The sequence below is a fragment of the Lissotriton helveticus genome, unplaced genomic scaffold (genome assembly GCF_964261635.1).
Source record: "Lissotriton helveticus unplaced genomic scaffold, aLisHel1.1 SCAFFOLD_422, whole genome shotgun sequence".
NCBI classification, from domain to species: Eukaryota; Metazoa; Chordata; class Amphibia; order Caudata; family Salamandridae; genus Lissotriton; species Lissotriton helveticus.
Genome location: NW_027611854.1, coordinates 379563 through 400076, shown reverse-complemented (window position 1 = coordinate 400076; position 20514 = coordinate 379563).

Here is a 20514-nt window from a genome sequence, read left to right as displayed (position 1 = left end):
TGCAGTGTGCTCTTCTCCATGAGGGGCTGACTCCAGGGCAGTGTGCTCATCTCCATGAGGGGCTTACTCCAGTGCAGTGTGCTCTTCTCCATGAGCGGCTGACTCCAGTGCAGTGTGATCTTCTGCGTGAGGGGCTGACTCCAGAGCAGTGTGCTCTCATGTGAGAGGAGCTGGCTCAAGTGCAGAGTGCTCTTATCCATGAGGGGCTGACTCCAGTGCAGTGTGCTCTTCTGCGTTAGGGGCTGACTCCAGTGCAGTGTGCTCTTCTGTGGGAGGGGCTGGCTCAAGTGCAGTGTGCTTTTCTCCATGAGGGGCTCACTCAAGTGCAGAGTGCTCGTATCCCTAAGGGGCTGATTCCAGTGCAGTGTGCTCATCTCCTTGAGGGGCTGACTCCAGTGCAGTATGCTCTTCTGCGTGAGGGGATGACTCCAATGCAGTGTGCTCTTCTGCGTGAGGGGCTGACTACAGTGCAGTGTGTGCATCTCCTTGAGGGGCTGACTCCAGTGCAGTGTGGTCTTCTGCGTGAGGGGCTGACTCCAGTGCAGTGTGCTCTTCTGTGGGAGGGGCTGGCTCAAGTGCAGTTTGCTTTTCTCCATGAGGGGCTGACTCCAGTGCAGTGTGCTCTTCTGCATTAGGGGCTGACTCAAATGCAGAATGATCTTATCCATGAGGGGCTGACTCCAGTGCAGTGTGCTCATCTCCTTGAGGGGCCGACTCCAGTGCAGTGTGCTCTTCTGCGTGAGGGGCTGACTTCAGTGCAGTGTGCTCATTTCTTTGAGGGGCTGACTCCAGTGCAGTATGCTCTTCTGCGTGAGGGGCTGACTCCAGTGCAGTGCGCTCTTCTGAGTGAGGGGCTGACTACAGTGCAGTGTGCTCATCTCCTTGAGGCGCTGACTCCAGTGCGGTGTGCTATTCTGCGTGAGGCGTTGACTCCAGTGCAGTGTGCTCTTCTGTGGGAAGAGCTGGCTCAACTGCAGTGTACTCTTCTCCATGAGGGGCTGACTCCAGTGCAGTGTGCTCCTCTGCCTGAGCTGACTCCAGTGCAGTGTGCTCTTCTCCCTGAGAGTCTAACTCCAGTGCAGTGTGCTCTTCTCCATGAGGGGCCAACTCCAGTGCAGTGTGCTCTTCTCCGTGAGGGGCTGACTCCAGTGCAGTGTGCTCTTCTGCGTTAGGGGCTGACTCCAGTGCAGTGTGCTCTTCTGTGGGAGGGGCTGGCTCAAGTGCAGTGTGCTTTTCTCCATGAGGGGCTCACTCAAGTGCAGAGTGCTCGTATCCCTAAGGGGCTGATTCCAGTGCAGTGTGCTCATCTCCTTGAGGGGCTGACTCCAGTGCAGTATGCTCTTCTGCGTGAGGGGCTGACTCCAATGCAGTGTGCTCTTCTGCGTGAGGGGCTGACTACAGTGCAGTGTGTGCATCTCCTTGAGGGGCTGACTCCAGTGCAGTGTGGTCTTCTGCGTGAGGGGCTGACTCCAGTGCAGTGTGCTCTTCTGTGGGAGGGGCTGGCTCAAGTGCAGTTTGCTTTTCTCCATGAGGGGCTGACTCCAGTGCAGTGTGCTCTTCTGCATTAGGGGCTGACTCAAATGCAGAATGATCTTATCCATGAGGGGCTGACTCCAGTGCAGTGTGCTCATCTCCTTGAGGGGCCGACTCCAGTGCAGTGTGCTCTTCTGCGTGAGGGGCTGACTTCAGTGCAGTGTGCTCATTTCTTTGAGGGGCTGACTCCAGTGCAGTATGCTCTTCTGCGTGAGGGGCTGACTCCAGTGCAGTGCGCTCTTCTGAGTGAGGGGCTGACTACAGTGCAGTGTGCTCATCTCCTTGAGGCGCTGACTCCAGTGCGGTGTGCTATTCTGCGTGAGGCGTTGACTCCAGTGCAGTGTGCTCTTCTGTGGGAAGAGCTGGCTCAACTGCAGTGTACTCTTCTCCATGAGGGGCTGACTCCAGTGCAGTGTGCTCCTCTGCCTGAGCTGACTCCAGTGCAGTGTGCTCTTCTCCCTGAGAGTCTAACTCCAGTGCAGTGTGCTCTTCTCCATGAGGGGCCAACTCCAGTGCAGTGTGCTCTTCTCCGTGAGGGGCTGACTCCAGTGCAGTGTGCTCCTCTGCCTGAGCTGACTCCAGTGCAGTGTGCTCTTCTCCCTGAGAGTCTAACTCCTGTGCAGTGTGCTCTTCTCCATGAGGGGCCGACTCCAGTGCAGTGTGCTTTTCTCCGTGAGGGGCTGACTCCAGTGCAGTGTGCTCATCTCCTTGAGGGGCTGACTTCAGTGCAGTGTGCTCATCTCCTTGAGGGGCTGACTCCAGTACATTTCTTTCTTGCACAAATGGATCATTAAAAGGTACAGTCTGGCCCTGTGTGCACCGAACTGTAGATGAGATGGCTCGTCTTGACTTCTACACATTTCCTGGGGACCGGCACTTATTTTTACGAATAACGAAAAAAACACACAGATCATGAAGACGGAGTATAAAAAAAGGCGGCAAAATCGTCACAAAAGGAGAAAGCAGGGACCTGCAAGAGAGAGAAATGGGGGCACATAAACAATTTTGAAATGTTGTTTTGTCTCTTCTGTGTATGCTGCTTAATGCAGCACACATGGAAGTTACAAAATGTAATTTAAAAAAAAAAAGATTGTTTATGTGCATAAAGGGTCTCCTTTCTGAACATAAACAATCCAAGGCATTTTGCAAAAACGAGGATAAATAAAGCATCTCTCCTTGTTTCATCAAGTTAAGACCAGGTTTTTCCCCGGTCTTATTGTTGGCACTGCCTTCCATTCACGCTGCCCTTGTAAATAGGGGGCAGAGCCAAAATCAATGGGTGTTGGGGTGGAACGCCCACCGCAACACCCACTGCACACACCTTTTTTTTTAAGTTCAAGTTTATTGAAACCAAAACATAGAATAAAAATATAATACAGTACACTCAATCAATAAAAGGCATATGAAAAAGACAAAAGTATAATTTGAGAAGATACAATAAAACGGAATCAATAAACACCTATATCTAAATCATGGAATGGGAAACAATGGGGGAAGAGAACAAAACAAAAGATAAGCTAAATATGGCAAAATCGTTCAGTGGAACATTGTATGCAAATAGTAAAATGAAATAAATAGTATAAAATAGACAACGAATATCAAATAATTATGAAACTAAGTAAATCGAAGGAAAAAGACAAACGAGAAAAATCATGGAGGTTTATAAACATCATCAGATGGATTTTGGTGAGTAACAATAGTAGCGGGAGGTGGGGAAGAGAGCTTGGAGAGGTAAGTAGTAAGAGGAATCCATAATAAATCCCTTTTTACAGCTAAGGAAACGGGGGTAGCATAATTGGTTTCAAGTCTATGATGGAAGCAAATAGCATTCCACCAAGCCGAAAAACTGTTTTTCGTGGAGTCTTTCCAATTGGAGGTAATCAGGTGAAAGGCTACGGCCAAAAATAAGTCAAACAACTTAAAGTGAGAAGGGGAACGAGACAAATCAGGAGATAAATAGCCCAAAAGGACATTCGAGGGGGAGGAAGGGAGTGTAAAGCCAAATATATCGTGCATACGGGACCAAACTAATTGCCAAAAGGAAGCGATATTGGGACAATGAAACAACATATGGAGTAAATCTGCAGTCTGGCTAGGGCAGGACCAACACTGAGAGGCCATGGGAAAATGAAGCCAGTTTTTGCGGGGTTAGTAATAAACGTTGGTATACGGAGTAAAGAGTTTGGGTAGTGTTAGCAGCTCTGGACGTTTTATGTATTTTTAACCACAGCTTATCCCATAAAGAGACAGGCCAAGATATCGACAAATCCTGTTCCCAGGCCAATTCAGTCTTCGTTTTGAGTCGCACAGAAGGAGTTATAAGACATTTGTAAATGCGAGAAGCAGATGGAGAGGCCTCTAAAAGCGGAAAAATAGTAGCGCAAGAGCAGGGCAACTCAGAGGAAGAAGGAAGAGATTGAAGATATTGGTGAATAACAGGTATTAAAAGGTCATATTGTTTTCTAAAGGAAGTGGGGAGAAGAAATTGAATTTGAAGATCAGCAAAAGGTAGAGGAACATTATTGAGCAGGAGTTGGGAAATCCAAGATAAACCCATGGTTTTCCAAGATTTCCAGTAAAAAGAATGGTTTTTAATGCGAAGCAATTGATTATGCCAGATGGGTTGGTGGGACAAAGAAGCAAGAGAGGGATAAGAGGAGGGTAAAAGGGGGATTAAAAGATGGCGGGTATGAGCAATGACAGAAGATTTCAAGAAAGAAGCGTTAGCAGAGAAGGCAAGAGTCTCCGGAAAATCAAACGGTGAAATAAGAGATTTCTCCATGGATAACCAAACAGGAGGATAAGTGGGAACTTCTGTGGAAAGCCAACGAGAGGCTTGTTTGAGGATAAAAGAATAATGGTATGATTTAAAGTCCGGAAATTTAAGACCCCCAAACATTTTATCTTTTTTAAGGGAAGACAAGGCAATCCGCGGAGGCTTATTTCTCCAGTGAAATTTCATCAAGAGTGAATCTAACCGTTTAAAATAATAACAAGGTATGCGGACAGGAATCATGGAAAGTGAGTATAGGACGATAGGAGCTAATATCATTTTGATGGAATCCAATCGGCCTCACCAAGAGGGAAAGAGAGGATGCCATCTGGTAATAGAATCAGTCAATTTCTTTGTAATATATTCGAAATTAGCCTTCAGAGTGTCCGAGATAGAAGGGGATATCCATAATCCTAAATATTTTACTTTAGTCGACTGCCAGGAGAAGCCAGTATGGTTGAAGTAATGACGTTGACATAAGACATTCAGGGGTAAGACTTCACATTTATCACGATTGAGGCGATAGCCCGAGACTTGCGAGAAGGCGTCAACTTGAAGTAGAAAGGAAGGTAGAGTGGACTCAGGATTGGAACAATAGAAAAGGATATCGTCTGCATAGACAGACAATTTGACTTGATTAGGGCCGGGGGTGAAACCAGTGATTTGGGCGTCCTGTCGTAGTTTGGTAAGAAATGGTTCCAATGCCACAATCACTGCACACACCTTTAACACTAAGCATTGGGTGAAAGGGGCTCCTATTTAAAAGGCAGCGTTAAGCCACATTTACTGCTGCCTTGTAAATAAGGCAAAGCCCCTATCGCCATGGGAAAGTCTCAAAAAATGACATTCTCATGATGATAGGGGCTTGAAAATATGCCCCTAAAATCAATCCTTAGTAATTTGAGTATTTATTTTGTGGGCACACGTGTGTTTATTTTTTTTTTATTACTGTTTTAATGTTTGAAATTTAAATCCTAAAATTACTTGGGGGTTCCCAGCTTCCAGTGGTGACTCAATGGGGGTCCTCAGGAGTCAAAAGTTTGGGAAACACTGGTCTAGATGATACCCTTCCCCTCGGAGGTTCTGGCCTAGGTCCTACCAGCAACTTCTTAAACAGTACTAGTGTGTCCATTCCAAACCATGTATATGGCAAGCGATATTGTTACTTAATTTATTAGTATTCAATTGACTTCAGAATGATTAACATTGACCTTGGGTTGCATCAAACGCTAACAGCAAGTGCTTAACTCGCTGAGCTATGTTCATTACGGATGCTTCCAGCTGCTGGAGGGAGTCGCTGGTGCCATAGATATTGCAGAAGCGCCTGATTTCACATACATTTTGTGTCAGCAATAATAAGAACTCTGAAGCGCAACAATGGAAACAGAAATAAATATACTCAGGAAACCTACACATTGGAGATATTGTCAGTTGCAGCAAGGGGATGGAATCACTAAGGCTCCCACGAGGGGCAGACTCTTTACTTTGTAGAGTATCTGAACTATTTTTAAAACTCCACCTAAAAATTGACAGCAAGGACAAATGCAAAAGTAAAGCTGTTTTGATTTACTTTATTGGTCCTAAAGAGACTGCTTGCTACAGTAGCTCATGGGGTTAAGGAACCTGTTCCAGAGAGCTACATATATCCAGCAAGTCACAGTGTATTTATGGATAAAATAACTGAGGAAGTTAATGTACTTGCCTAAGGAATGTACATGTAATCAGGTGGTCAGAAGTATGATTTACCATAAAGTAGCTCAGGAGGTTAATGTGCCTGCTGGACAGCACTGCCTGCAGCCTGCAAAATTATTGTCCACATGCTAGTGAGATATCGAGATGGTTTCATGCTTTTATACGGAGATCTCTATGTAACCTTCAGGCCACAATTTCCAGTCCTGCTAAAATAGTTCAGGGGTAATATTCCTTCTGCAGAAGGAGCCATTTTAGTGGCTGACAGCATTCCCATATAAGCATTCAAGTGTAAACTTTACAGAATTGTTGGATTGCATATTTATTGTTGTCAACAGTAATAAGAACTTCTGAGGTTGTAGTGATAGAAATGCAAAAGAATTTACTCACAGAAACATGAACTTAGATGGAGGAAGAATTCAGAAAAGGGATGGATTCAAAAGGTTTTTATTAGGGCTGGGTGTAGTTTGCGAAGTAGCGCTTCGCGAAGCTACGCGAAGTGCACTTCGCATTACGCAAGCTACGCGTAACACTACGGGAACTGCGTAGTAGCATGTTCGCACTGTGCAAGATGCTGTTTTCAATGATTGCACGGTACGGACAAGCATCCGGCACTGTGGAATCATTGAAAACGGCATCTTGCACATTGCGAGCTGTAGTTTTCTGCCGCTCAAGGAGATTTTTACTTGAGCAGCAGCTTTCTCAACACGGGCTGGTAGTTTCTCATCGCGAGCGGTCCCGAGCATACCCGATCACTCGCAATAAGAAACCAGACCTCCCCGCTTTGAGAATCTCGCAGGGAGGTTTATTTTCCATGCTCGCGATCGGCAACTTGATGTTGCTGATCGGGAACGAGGAAAAAGTCTTGCCAGGATGTCATTTCGCTTGCTCGCCGTCGCCAACTTTACGTTGAGGACCGCGAGCAAGCAAAAAATGACTGCTGCACTACGCTACGTGTGTTCGCACTGTGCTACGTGCAGTTTGCGTAGTGCGAAGTTACACAAACTTCGCAAACTACCCGAGCATAGCATAGTGCTTCGCCCAGGCCTAGTTTTTATGAGCAAGCCTGGGGTCTGCCAGTAAATTTTAATATCTTTTAAAACCTCTGCCCCAAAAAATTTCATTCAGAAAAGGGGGTGGTGATGAACAGAGTGTCTGAATTAAGCAGACCACTCTTACCCAGTCCAAAGATCAGGGCTTGATCCATCACCGTTTTTTAGCTCACTGCCCCATCCCAGCTCAGAACCTGGCTATATGCAAATTAGTCTGTCCCTGGCCCAGTGCATCATGGGAACAGGGCAGACCAAACTACCAAGCCAATTCTTCACCAGAAAGGAGACAAGCTTCCGGGGACCGGTTTCTGGCATTACAGCCGTCGTCGGCCCGGCTTGCTTGAATCCTGATGGAGCAGTGAGCAAGGGACTCATGTCTGAGTATACCCTGCCACACCTATAGTGGCCAAAAACGATTCAGAAAAGGGGGTGGTGATGAACAGAGTGTCTGAATTAAGCAGATCACTCTTACCCAGTCCAAAGATCAGGGCTTGATCCATCACCGTTATTTAGCTCACTGCCCCATCCCAGCTCAGAACCTGGCTATATGCAAATTAGTCTGTCCCTGGCCCAGTGCATCATGGGAACAGGGCAGACCAAACTACCATGACAATTCTTCACCAGAAAGGAGACAAGCTTCCGGGGACCGGTTTCTGGCATTACAGCCGTCGTCGGCCCGGCTTGCTTGAATCCTGATGGAGCAGTGAGCAAGCGACTCATGTCTGAGTATACCCTGCCACACCTATAGTGGCCAAAAACGATTCAGAAAAGGGGGTGGTGATGAACAGAGTGTCTGAATTAAGCAGACCACTCTTACCCAGTCCAAAGATCAGGGCTTGATCCATCACCGTTATTTAGCTCACTGCCCCATCCCAGCTCAGAACCTGGCTATATGCAAATTAGTCTGTCCCTGGCCCAGTGCATCATGGGAACAGGGCAGACCAAACTACCAAGACAATTCTTCACCAGAAAGGAGACAAGCTTCCGGGGACCGGTTTCTGGCATTACAGCCGTCGTCGGCCCGGCTTGCTTGAATCCTGATGGAGCAGTGAGCAAGGCACTCATGTCTGAGTATACCCTGCCACACCTATAGTGGCCAAAAGCGATTCAGAAAAGGGGGTGGTGATGAACAGAGTGTCTGAATTCAGCAGACCACTCTTACCCAGTCCAAAGATCAGGGCTTGATCCATCACCGTTATTTAGCTCACTGCCCCATCCCAGCTCAGAACCTGGCTATATGCAAATTAGTCTGTCCCTGGCCCAGTGCATCATTGGAACAGGGCAGACCAAACTACCAAGCCAATTCTTCACCAGAAAGGAGACAAGCTTCCGGGGACCGGTTTCTGGCATTACAGCCGTCGTCAGCCCGGCTTGCTAAATCCTGATGGAGCAGTGAGCAAGGGACTCATGTCTGAGTATACCCTGCCACACCTATAGTGGCCAAAAACGATTCAGAAAAGGGGGTGGTGATGAACAGAGTGTCTGAATTAAGCAGACCACTCTTACCCAGTCCAAAGATCAGGGCTTGATCCATCACCGTTATTTAGCTCACTGCCCCATCCCAGCTCAGAACCTGGCTATATGCAAATTAGTCTGTCCCTGGCCCAGTGCATCATGGGAACAGGGCAGACCAAAACCAAGCCAATTCTTCACCAGAAAGGAGACAAGCTTCCGGGGACCGGTTTCTGGCATTACAGACGTCGTCGGCCCGGCTTGCTTGAATCCTGATGGAGCAGTGAGCAAGGGACTCATGTCTGAATATACCCTGCCACACCTATAGTGGCCAAAAACGATTCAGAAAAGGGGGTGGTGATGAACAGAGTGTCTGAATTAAGCAGACCACTCTTACCCAGTCCAAAGATCAGGGCTTGATCCATCACCGTTATTTAGCTCACTGCCCCATCCCAGCTCAGAACCTGGCTATATGCAAATTAGTCTGTCCCTGGCCCAGTGCATCATGGGAACAGGGCAGACCAAACTATCAAGCCAATTCTTCACCAGAAAGGAGACAAGCTTCCGGGGACCGGTTTCTGGCATTACAGCCGGCGTCGGCCCGGCTTGCTTGAATCCTGATGGAGCAGTGAGCAAGGGACTCATGTCTGAGTATACCCTGCCACACCTATAGTGGCCAAAAACGATTCAGAAAAGGGGGTGGTGATGAACAGAGTGTCTGAATTAAGCAGACCACTCTTACCCAGTCCAAAGATCAGGGCTTGATCCATCACCGTTATGTAGCTCACTGCCCCATCCCAGCTCAGAACCTGGCTATATGCAAATTAGTCTGTCCCTGGCCCAGTGCATCATGGGAACAGGGCAGACCAAACTACCAAGCCAATTCTTCACCAAAAAGGAGACAAGCTTCCGGGGACCGGTTTCTGGCATTACAGCCGTCGTCGGCCCGGCTTGCTTGAATCCTGATGGAGCAGTGAGCAAGGGACTCATGTCTGAGTATACCCTGCCACACCTATAGTGGCCAAAAACGATTCAGAAAAGGGGGTGGTGATGAACAGAGTGTCTGAATTAAGCAGACCACTCTTACCCAGTCCAAAGATCAGGGCTTGATCCATCACCGTTTTTTAGCTCAGTGCCCCATCCCAGCTCAGAACCTGGCTATATGCAAATTAGTCTGTCCCTGGCCCAGTGCATCATGGGAACAGGGCAGACCAAACTACCAAGCCAATTCTTCACCAGAAAGGAGACAAGCTTCCGGGGACCGGTTTCTGGCATTACAGCCGTCGTCGGCCCGGCTTGCTTGAATCCTGATGGAGCAGTGAGCAAGGGACTCATGTCTAAGTATACCCTGCCACACCTATAGTGGCCAAAAACGATTCAGAAAAGGGGGTGGTGATGAACAGAGTGTCTGAATTAAGCAGACCACTCTTACCCAGTCCAAAGATCAGGGCTTGATCCATCACCGTTATTTAGCTCACTGCCCCATCCCAGCTCAGAACCTGGCTATATGCAAATTAGTCTGTCCCTGGCCCAGTGCATCATGGGAACAGGGCAGACCAAACTACCATGCCAATTCTTCACCAGAAAGGAGACAAGCTTCCGGGGACCGGTTTCTGGCATTACAGCCGTCGTCGGCCCGGCTTGCTTGAATCCTGATGGAGCAGTGAGCAAGGGACTCATGTCTGAGTATACCCTGCCACACCTATAGTGGCCAAAAACGATTCAGAAAAGGGGGTGGTGATGAACAGAGTGTCTGAATTAAGCAGACCACTCTTACCCAGTCCAAAGATCAGGGCTTGATCCATCACCGTTATTTAGCTCACTGCCCCATCCCAGCTCAGAACCTGGCTATATGCAAATTAGTCTGTCCCTGGCCCAGTGCATCATGGGAACAGGGCAGACCAAACTACCAAGACAATTCTTCACCAGAAAGGAGACAAGCTTCCGGGGACCGGTTTCTGGCATTACAGCCGTCGTAGGCCCGGCTTGCTTGAATCCTGATGGAGCAGTGAGCAAGGCACTCATGTCTGAGTATACCCTGCCACACCTATAGTGGCCAAAAACGATTCAGAAAAGGGGGTGGTGATGAACAGAGTGTCTGAATTCAGCAGACCACTCTTACCCAGTCCAAAGATCAGGGCTTGATCCATCACCGTTATTTAGCTCACTGCCCCATCCCAGCTCAGAACCTGGCTATATGCAAATTAGTCTGTCCCTGGCCCAGTGCATCATGGGAACAGGGCAGACCAAACTACCAAGCCAATTCTTCACCAGAAAGGAGACAAGCTTCCGGGGACCGGTTTCTGGCATTACAGCCGTCGTCGGCCCGGCTTGCTTGAATCCTGATGGAGCAGTGAGCAAGGGACTCATGTCTGAGTATACCCTGCCACACCTATAGTGGCCAAAAACGATTCAGAAAAGGGGGTGGTGATGAACAGAGTGTCTGAATTAAGCAGACCACTCTTACTCAGTCCAAAGATCAGGGCTTGATCCATCACCGTTATTTAGCTCACTGCCCCATCCCAGCTCAGAACCTGGCTATATGCAAATTAGTCTGTCCCTGGCCCAGTGCATCATGGGAACAGGGCAGACCAAAACCAAGCCAGTTCTTCACCAGAAAGGAGACAAGCTTCCGGGGACCGGTTTCTGGCATTACAGCCGTCGTCGGCCCGGCTTGCTTGAATCCTGATGGAGCAGTGAGCAAGGGACTCATGTCTGAGTATACCCTGCCACACCTATAGTGGCCAAAAACGATTCAGAAAAGGGGGTGGTGATGAACAGAGTGTCTGAATTAAGCAGACCACTCTTACCCAGTCCAAAGATCAGGGCTTGATCCATCACCGTTATTTAGCTCACTGCCCCATCCCAGCTCAGAACCTGGCTATATGCAAATTAGTCTGTCCCTGGCCCAGTGCATCATGGGAACAGGGCAGACCAAACTACCAAGCCAATTCTTCACCAAAAAGGAGACAAGCTTCCGGGGACCGGTTTCTGGCATTACAGCCGTCGTCGGCCCGGCTGGCTTGAATCCTGATGGAGCAGTGAGCAAGGGACTCATGTCTGAGTATACCCTGCCACACCTATAGTGGCCAAAAACGATTCAGAAAAGGGGGTGGTGATGAACAGAGTGTCTGAATTAAGCAGACCACTCTTACCCAGTCCAAAGATCAGGGCTTGATCCATCACCGTTATTTAGCTCACTGCCCCATCCCAGCTCAGAACCTGGCTATATGCAAATTAGTCTGTCCCTGGCCCAGTGCATCATGGGAACAGGGCAGACCAAAACCAAGCCAATTCTTCACCAGAAAGGAGACAAGCTTCCGGGGACCGGTTTCTGGCATTACAGCCGTTGTCGGCCCGGCTTGCTTGAATCCTGATGGAGCAGTGAGCAAGGGACTCATGTCTGAGTATACCCTGCCACACCTATAGTGGCCAAAAACGATTCAGAAAAGGGGGTGGTGATGAACAGAGTGTCTGAATTAAGCAGACCACTCTTACCCAGTCCAAAGATCAGGGCTTGATCCATCACCGTTATTTAGCTCACTGCCCCATCCCAGCTCAGAACCTGGCTATAAGCAAATTAGTCTGTCCCTGACCCAGTGCATCATGGGAACAGGGCAGACCAAACTACCAAGCCAATTCTTCACCAGAAAGGAGACAAGCTTCCGGGGACCGGTTTCTGGCATTACAGCCGTCGTCGGCCCGGCTTGCTTGAATCCTGATGGAGCAGTGAGCAAGGGACTCATGTCTGAGTATACCCTGCCACACCTATAGTGGCCAAAAACGATTCAGAAAAGGGGGTGGTGATGAACAGAGTGTCTGAATTAAGCAGACAACTCTTACCCAGTCCAAAGATCAGGGCTTGATCCATCACCGTTATTTAGCTCACTGCCCCATCCCAGCTCAGAACCTGGCTATATGCAAATTAGTCTGTCCCTGGCCCAGTGCATCATGGGAACAGGGCAGACCAAACTACCAAGCCAATTCTTCACCAGAAAGGAGACAAGCTTCCGGGGACCGGTTTCTGACATTACAGCCGTCGTCGGCCCGGCTTGCTTGAATCCTGATGGAGCAGTGAGCAAGGGACTCATGTCTGAGTATACCCTGCCACACCTATAGTGGCCAAAAACGATTCAGAAAAGGGGGTGGTGATGAACAGAGTGTCTGAATTAAGCAGGCCACTCTTACCCAGTCCAAAGATCAGGGCTTGATCCATCACCGTTATTTAGCTCACTGCCCCATCCCAGCTCAGAACCTGGCTATATGCAAATTAGTCTGTCCCTGGCCCAGTGCATCATGGGAACAGGGTAGACCAAACTACCAAGCCAATTCTTCACCAGAAAGGAGACAAGCTTCCGGGGACCGGTTTCTGGCATTACAGCCGTCGTCGGCCCGGCTTGCTTGAATCCTGATGGAGCAGTGAGCAAGGGACTCATGTCTGAGTATACCCTGCCATACCTATAGTGGCCAAAAACGATTCAGAAAAGGGGGAGGTGATGAACAGAGTGTCTGAATTAAGCAGACCACTCTTACCCAGTCCAAAGATCAGGGCTTGATCCATCACCGTTATTTAGCTCACTGCCCCATCCCAGCTCAGAACCTGGCTATATGAAAATTAGTCTGTCCCTGGCCCAGTGCATCATAGGAACAGGGCAGACCAAACTACCAAGCCAATTCTTCACCAGAAAGGAGACAAGCTTCCGGGGACCGGTTTCTGGCATTACAGCCGTCGTCGGCCCGGCTTGCTTGAATCCTGATGGAGCAGTGAGCAAGGGACTCATGTCTGAGTATACCCTGCCACACCTATAGTGGCCAAAAACGATTCAGAAAAGGGGGTGGTGATGAACAGAGTGTCTGAATTAAGCAGACCACTCTTACCAGTCCAAAAATCAGGGCTTGATCCATCACCTTTATTTAGCTCACTGCCCCATCCCAGCTCAGAACCTGGCTATATGCAAATTAGTCTGTCCCTGGCCCAGTGCATCATGGGAACAGGGCAGACCAAACTACCAAGCCAATTCTTCACCAGAAAGGAGACAAGCTTCCGGGGACCGGTTTCTGGCATTACAGCCGTCGTCGGCCCGGCTTGCTTGATTCCTGATGGAGCAGTGAGCAAGGGACTCATGTCTGAGTATACCCTGCCACACCTATAGTGGCCAAAAACGATTCAGAAAAGGGGGTTGTGATGAACAGAGTGTCTGAATTATGCAGACCACTCTTACCCAGTCCAAAGATCAGGGCTTGATCCATCACCGTTATTTAGCTCACTGCCCCATCCCAGCTCAGAACCTGGCTATATGCAAATTAGTCTGTCCCTGGCCCAGTGCATTATGGGAACAGGGCAGACCAAACTACCAAGCCAATTCTTCACCAGAAAGGAGACAAGCTTCCGGGGACCGGTTTCTGGCATTACAGCCGTCGTCGGCCCGGCTTGCTTGAATCCTGATGGAGCAGTGAGCAAGGGACTCATGTCTGAGTATACCCTGCCACACCTATAGTGACCAAAAACGATTCAGAAAAGGGGGTGGTGATGAACAGAGTGTCTGAATTAAGCAGACCACTCTTACCCAGTCCAAAGATCAGGGCTTGATCCATCACCATTATTTAGCTCACTGCCCCATCCCAGCTCAGAACCTGGCTATATGCAAATTAGTCTGTCCCTGGCCCAGTGCATCATGGGAACAGGGCAGACCAAACTACCAAGCCAGTTTTTCACCAGAAAGGAGACAAGCTTCCGGGACCGGTTTCTGGCATTACAGCCGTCGTCGGCCCGGCTTGCTTGAATCCTGATGGAGCAGTGAGCAAGGGACTCATGTCTGAGTATACCCTGCCACACCTATAGTGGCCAAAAACGATTCAGAAAAGGCGGTGGTGATGAACAGAGTGTCTGAATTAAGCAGACCACTCTTACCCAGTCCAAAGATCAGGGCTTGATCCATCACCGTTATTTAGCTCACTGCCCCATCCCAGCTCAGAACCTGGCTATATGCAAATTAGTCTGTCCCTGGCCCAGTGCATCATGGGAACAGGGCAGACCAAACTACCAAGCCAATTCTTCACCAGAAAGGAGACAAGCTTCCGGGGACCGGTTTCTGGCATTACAGCCGTCGTCGGCCCGGCTTGCTTGAATCCTGATGGAGCAGTGAGCAAGGGACTCATGTCTGAGTATACCCTGCCACACCTATAGTGGCCAAAAACGATTCAGAAAAGGGGGTGGTGATGAACAGAGTGTCTGAATTAAGCAGACCACTCTTACCCAGTCCAAAGATCAGGGCTTGATCCATCACCGTTATTTAGCTCACTGCCCCATCCCAGCTCAGAACCTGGCTATATGCAAATTAGTCTGTCCCTGGCCCAGTGCATCATGGGAACAGGGCAGACCAAACTACTAAGCCAATTCTTCACCAGAAAGGAGACAAGCTTCCGGGGACCGGTTTCTGGCATTACAGCCGTCGTCGGCCCGGCTTGCTTAAATCCTGATGGAGCAGTGAGCAAGGGACTCATGTCTGAGTATACCCTGCCACACCTATAGTGGCCAAAAACGATTCAGAAAAGGGGGTGGTGATGAACAGAGTGTCTGAATTAAGCAGACCACTCTTAGCCAGTCCAAAGATCAGGGCTTGATCCATCACCGTTATTTAGCTCACTGCCCCATCCCAGCTCAGAACCTGGCTATATGCAAATTAGTCTGTCCCTGGCCCAGTGCATCATGGGAACAGGGCAGACCAAACTACCAAGCCAATTCTTCACCAGAAAGGAGACAAGCTTCCGGGGACCGGTTTCTGGCATTACAGCCGTCGTCGGCCCGGCTTGCTTGAATCCTGATGGAGCAGTGAGCAAGGGACTCATGTCTGAGTATACCCTGCCACACCTATAGTGGCCAAAAACGATTCAGAAAAGGGGGTGGTGATGAACAGAGTGTCTGAATTAAGCAGACCACTCTTACCCAGTCCAAAGATCAGGGCTTGATCCATCACCGTTATTTAGCTCACTGCCCATCCCAGCTCAGAACCTGGCTATATGCAAATTAGTCTGTCCCTGGCCCAGTGCATCATGGGAACAGGGCAGACCAAACTACCAAGCCAATTCTTCACCAGAAAGGAGACAAGCTTCCGGGGACCGGTTTCTGGCATTACAGCCGTCGTCGGCCCGGCTTGCTTGAATCCTGATGGAGCAGTGAGCAAGGGACTCATGTCTGAGTATACCCTGCCACACCTATAGTGGCCAAAAACGATTCAGAAAAGGGGGTGGTGATGAACAGAGTGTCTGAATTAAGCAGACCACTCTTAGCCAGTCCAAAGATCAGGGCTTGATCCATCACCGTTATTTAGCTCACTGCCCCATCCCAGCTCAGAACCTGGCTATATGCAAATTAGTCTGTCCCTGGCCCAGTGCATCATGGGAACAGGGCAGACCAAACTACCAAGCCAATTCTTCACCAGAAAGGAGACAAGCTTCCGGGGACCGGTTTCTGGCATTACAGCCGTCGTCGGCCCGGCTTGCTTGAATCCTGATGGAGCAGTGAGCAAGGGACTCATGTCTGAGTATACCCTGCCACACCTATAGTGGCCAAAAACGATTCAGAAAAGGGGGTGGTGATGAACAGAGTGTCTGAATTAAGCAGACCACTCTTACCCAGTCCAAAGATCAGGGCTTGATCCATCACCGTTATTTAGCTCACTGCCCCATCCCAGCTCAGAACCTGGTTATATGCAAATTAGTCTGTCCCTGGCCCAGTGCATCATGGGAACAGGGCAGACCAAACTACCAAGCCAATTCTTCACCAGAAAGGAGACAAGCTTCCGGGGACCGGTTTCTGGCATTACAGCCGTCGTCGGCCCGGCTTGCTTGAATCCTGATGGAGCAGTGAGCAAGGGACTCTTGTCTGAGTATACCCTGCCACACCTATAGTGGCCAAAAACGATTCAGAAAAGGGGGTGGTGATGGACAGAGTGTCTGAATTAAGCAGACCACTCTTACCCAGTCCAAAGATCAGGGCTTGATCCATCACCGTCATTTAGCTCACTGCCCCATCCCAGCTCAGAACCTGGCTATATGCAAATTAGTCTGTCCTTGGCCCAGTGCATCATGGGAACAGGGCAGACCAAACTACCAAGCCAATTCTTCACCAGAAAGGAGACAAGCTTCCGGGGACCGGTTTCTGGCATTACAGCCGTCGTCGGCCCGGCTTGCTTGAATCCTGATGGAGCAGTGAGCAAGGGACTCATGTCTGAGTATACCCTGCCACACCTATAGTGGCCAAAAACGATTCAGAAAAGGGGGTGGTGATGAACAGAGTGTCTGAATTATGCAGACCACTCTTACCCAGTCCAAAGATCAGGGCTTGATCCATCACCGTTATTTAGCTCACTGCCCCATTCCAGCTCAGAACCTGGCTATATGCAAATTAGTCTGTCCCTGGCCCAGTGCATCATGGGAACAGGGCAGACCAAACTACCAAGCCAATTCTTCACCAGAAAGGAGACAAGCTTCCGGGGACCGGTTTCTGGCATCACAGCCATCGTCGGCCCGGCTTGCTTGAATCCTGATGGAGCAGTGAGCAAGGGACTCATGTCTGAGTATACCCTGCCACACCTATAGTGGCCAAAAACGATTCAGAAAAGGGGGTGGTGATGAACAGAGTGTCTGAATTAAGCACACCACTCTTACCCAGTCCAAAGATCAGGGCTTGATCCATCACCGTTATTTAGCTCACTGCCCCATCCCAGCTCAGAACCTGGCTAGATGCAAATTAGTCTGTCCCTGGCCCAGTGCATCATGGGAACAGGGCAGACCAAACTACCAAGCCAATTCTTCACCAGAAAGGAGACAAGCTTCCGGGGACCAGTTTCTGGCATTACAGCCGTCATCGGCCCTGCTTGCTTGAATCCTGATGGAGCAGTGAGCAAGGGACTCATGTCTGAGTATACCCTGCCACACCTATAGTGGCCAAAAACGATTCAGAAAAGGGGGTGGTGATGAACAGAGTGTCTGAATTAAGCAGACCACTCTTACCCAGTCCAAAGATCAGGGCTTGATCCATCACCGTTATTTAGCTCACTGCCCCATCCCAGCTCAGAACCTGGCTATATGCAAATTAGTCTGTCCCTTGCCCAGTGCATCATGGGAGCAGGGCAGACCAAACTGCCAAGCCAATTCTTCACCAGAAAGGAGACAAGCTTCCGGGGACTGGTTTCTGGCATTACAGCCGTCGTCGGCCCGGCTTGCTTGAATCCTGATGGAGCAGTGAGCAAGGGACTCATGTCTGAGTATACCCTGCCACACCTATAGTGGCCAAAACGATTCAGAAAAGGGGGTGGTGATGAACAGAGTGTCTGAATTAAGCAGACCACTCTTACCCAGTCCAAAGATCAGGGCTTGATCCATCACCATTATTTAGCTCACTGCCCCATCCCAGCTCAGAACCTGGCTATATGCAAATTAGTCTGTCCCTGGCACAGTGCATCATGGGAACAGGGCAGACCAAACTACCAAGCCAATTCTTCACCAGAAAGGAGACAAGCTTCCGGGGACCAGTTTCTGGCATTACAGCCGTCGTCGGCCCGGCTTGCTTGAATCCTGATGGAGCAGTGAGCAAGGGACTCATGTCTGAGTATACCCTGCCACACCTATAGTGGCCAAAAACGATTCAGAAAAGGGGGTGGTGATGAACAGAGTGTCTGAATTAAGCAGACCACTCTTACTCAGTCCAAAGATCAGGGCTTGATCCATCACCGTTATTTAGCTCACTGCCCCATCCCAGCTCAGAACCTGGCTATATGCAAATTAGTCTGTCCCTGGCCCAGTGCATCATGGGAACAGGGCAGACCAAACTACCAAGCCAATTCTTCACCAGAAAGGAGACAAGCTTCCGGGGACAGGTTTCTGGCATTACAGCCGTCGTCTGCCCGGCTTGCAAGAAACAATGAGAAAATAAAACTGTTGTGGCTTACTTATTTGCCAGAAATGGATCACACACTAAGATTGCTGATGAGGAAATACACCTGCCTCACAAATCTATCAATGGTGAGATAGCTCAGGGGGCTAATGCATTTGTTGCAAAGATCTTTGTGTATACTGTAAGTTACAAGCTCCAACTCTGGTGAAATGGCTCTGTGGATTTTACACCTGCTGCACTTGTTTCTATATAACATATAAGGTATACCCATGAATCATTGCTGTGTCCAAGGTAGATACAATCAGTGTCATAAAGTAGTAATTAACACTATCACTTTTTGCTCTTTAGTTGAAGATATGCTAATGAGGGAAAGATACAATTCTGGTTAACCTAAGAAACCGTCTCTGATCACAAAATACCTACAGAAGGCAAAGTGTCATTCCTGCCAAGGGGCACCTCATGAGGTGTGTTTACACCCTAGATGCAGCACCCCTCTGCCTACCTAAAAGAAAAAACATTGGAACCGCCCCCTCCAGGTGCGCCTATAAAAAACCACCTCTACTTGGAAACCTCCTGTGTTGATGACCAAAACAGGCCAACAGACTACAGTGGAAGCAGGAAGGGCAGGAGGGGAGTAAGTACTGAAAGATGGAGTAGGATCATACAACTCATATTAATGGCAAGTATTTGATGCATTACCAGTAGTGTCAGAGGAGAATAGAGGGGCGTGAGAGTGGGGTGGGGGAGACATTAACGAAATCGGGGGGAGAACTGACCTGCCGCCCGCTGCATTTCCAGTCTTCTGTTCCTTTCGAGGCTCCACTGCAAGCACAGGCTCCAAGATTCCCCTGAGGCCAATCCTGAAGCTGCTCTTATACACGAGAGCAGCTTCAGGATTGGCTTGAGCGCCAATGGTTTGAGCTTCCAAGGAGACTGGGAGCCTGTGCTTGCTGTCTCCAATCCGGCAATGCAGCTCGGGTTGGAGACAGCTTGAAAGTGCATAATGCTTTGGCCGACCTGAGATGGCCGGCCAAACCATCATGCACACTGATAACAGTGCATACCACTCCTCGTCGGTGCCTTTCATCCCCCTGGCCCACCCCCAAGACCCAAAAAAAAATGATAATAAACACGGGTTTATTATTGTGTCATGTTTCATTTTTTTAGGCTGTTTGAAGGGAGTGCGACGCTCCTCCGCCATAGTGGAGGAGCCTCTGCTGAGCAATACCTCTTCATTACTTCCTGCTCCAAGTCCTCATGTCAAAAGTATATACCAAAGCAGGCAGAACCGTCATCAATTGCCCACCAAGGCAGCCATCCAGAAGACAATGTGTGACCAGATGGCTCCTTGTCACTGGGACACTACTTTTCCATTCCAGGACCTTTTTATTACATATCATTGGTCTGAGAAATATTATTCTAATCAGCTCAATTAAAATTAACCAAGAATACAATGCCCAGAATGCACTGATATATAAATGCAAAGTCCAGGCATGGAAAAGTGATGTCCTCACTGACATGGAGCTATCTGCTCGTTGAACCCTGTGGGAGCTTGTTGTGCTCTTTTTAATGCTCAGTAAATATTTATGCCGATTTGCGCTGGAGTATGTAGAGCTTAAAAAGTAGCACTCTGGAATCTTCGATCACAATGTCTGAAAAGGTAGTGCACCAGTTACTGTTGGTGCCTGAGCGAATGCCTCAAGTAGAAGTGTGACTTCTAGGAATGACTCCTCACTTAAAGGGTCCAGATCAGTGCTTAATTTGAGCCGGCTGTTTCCGGTGCTCAACACTTAATTGTCAACACCAGTGCTTGTGATAGTCTGCCACATGGTGGCGCAGGCTATCTAATTTAGAGATGAGCAGAACAACAGTGTTTATTCATTCAAAATAAATTGAAAATGACTATTACCTGCCACCCAAGCCATTCTTATAGTTTAGGGGGCTTGAAATGGTCAGAATTGTCACACTTGTAGGAGTGTGATGGCTATTAGCTGTGTTGGTACTATCATTGGCAACACTGGAAAGGCAATTTGTGGTGCAAGCTGAAGTGGCATCTTGAGTAGGGCCCTGGTGCTTATTTTTTTCTCTAAATCAAGCACTGAACGTAGCTTTGGAGG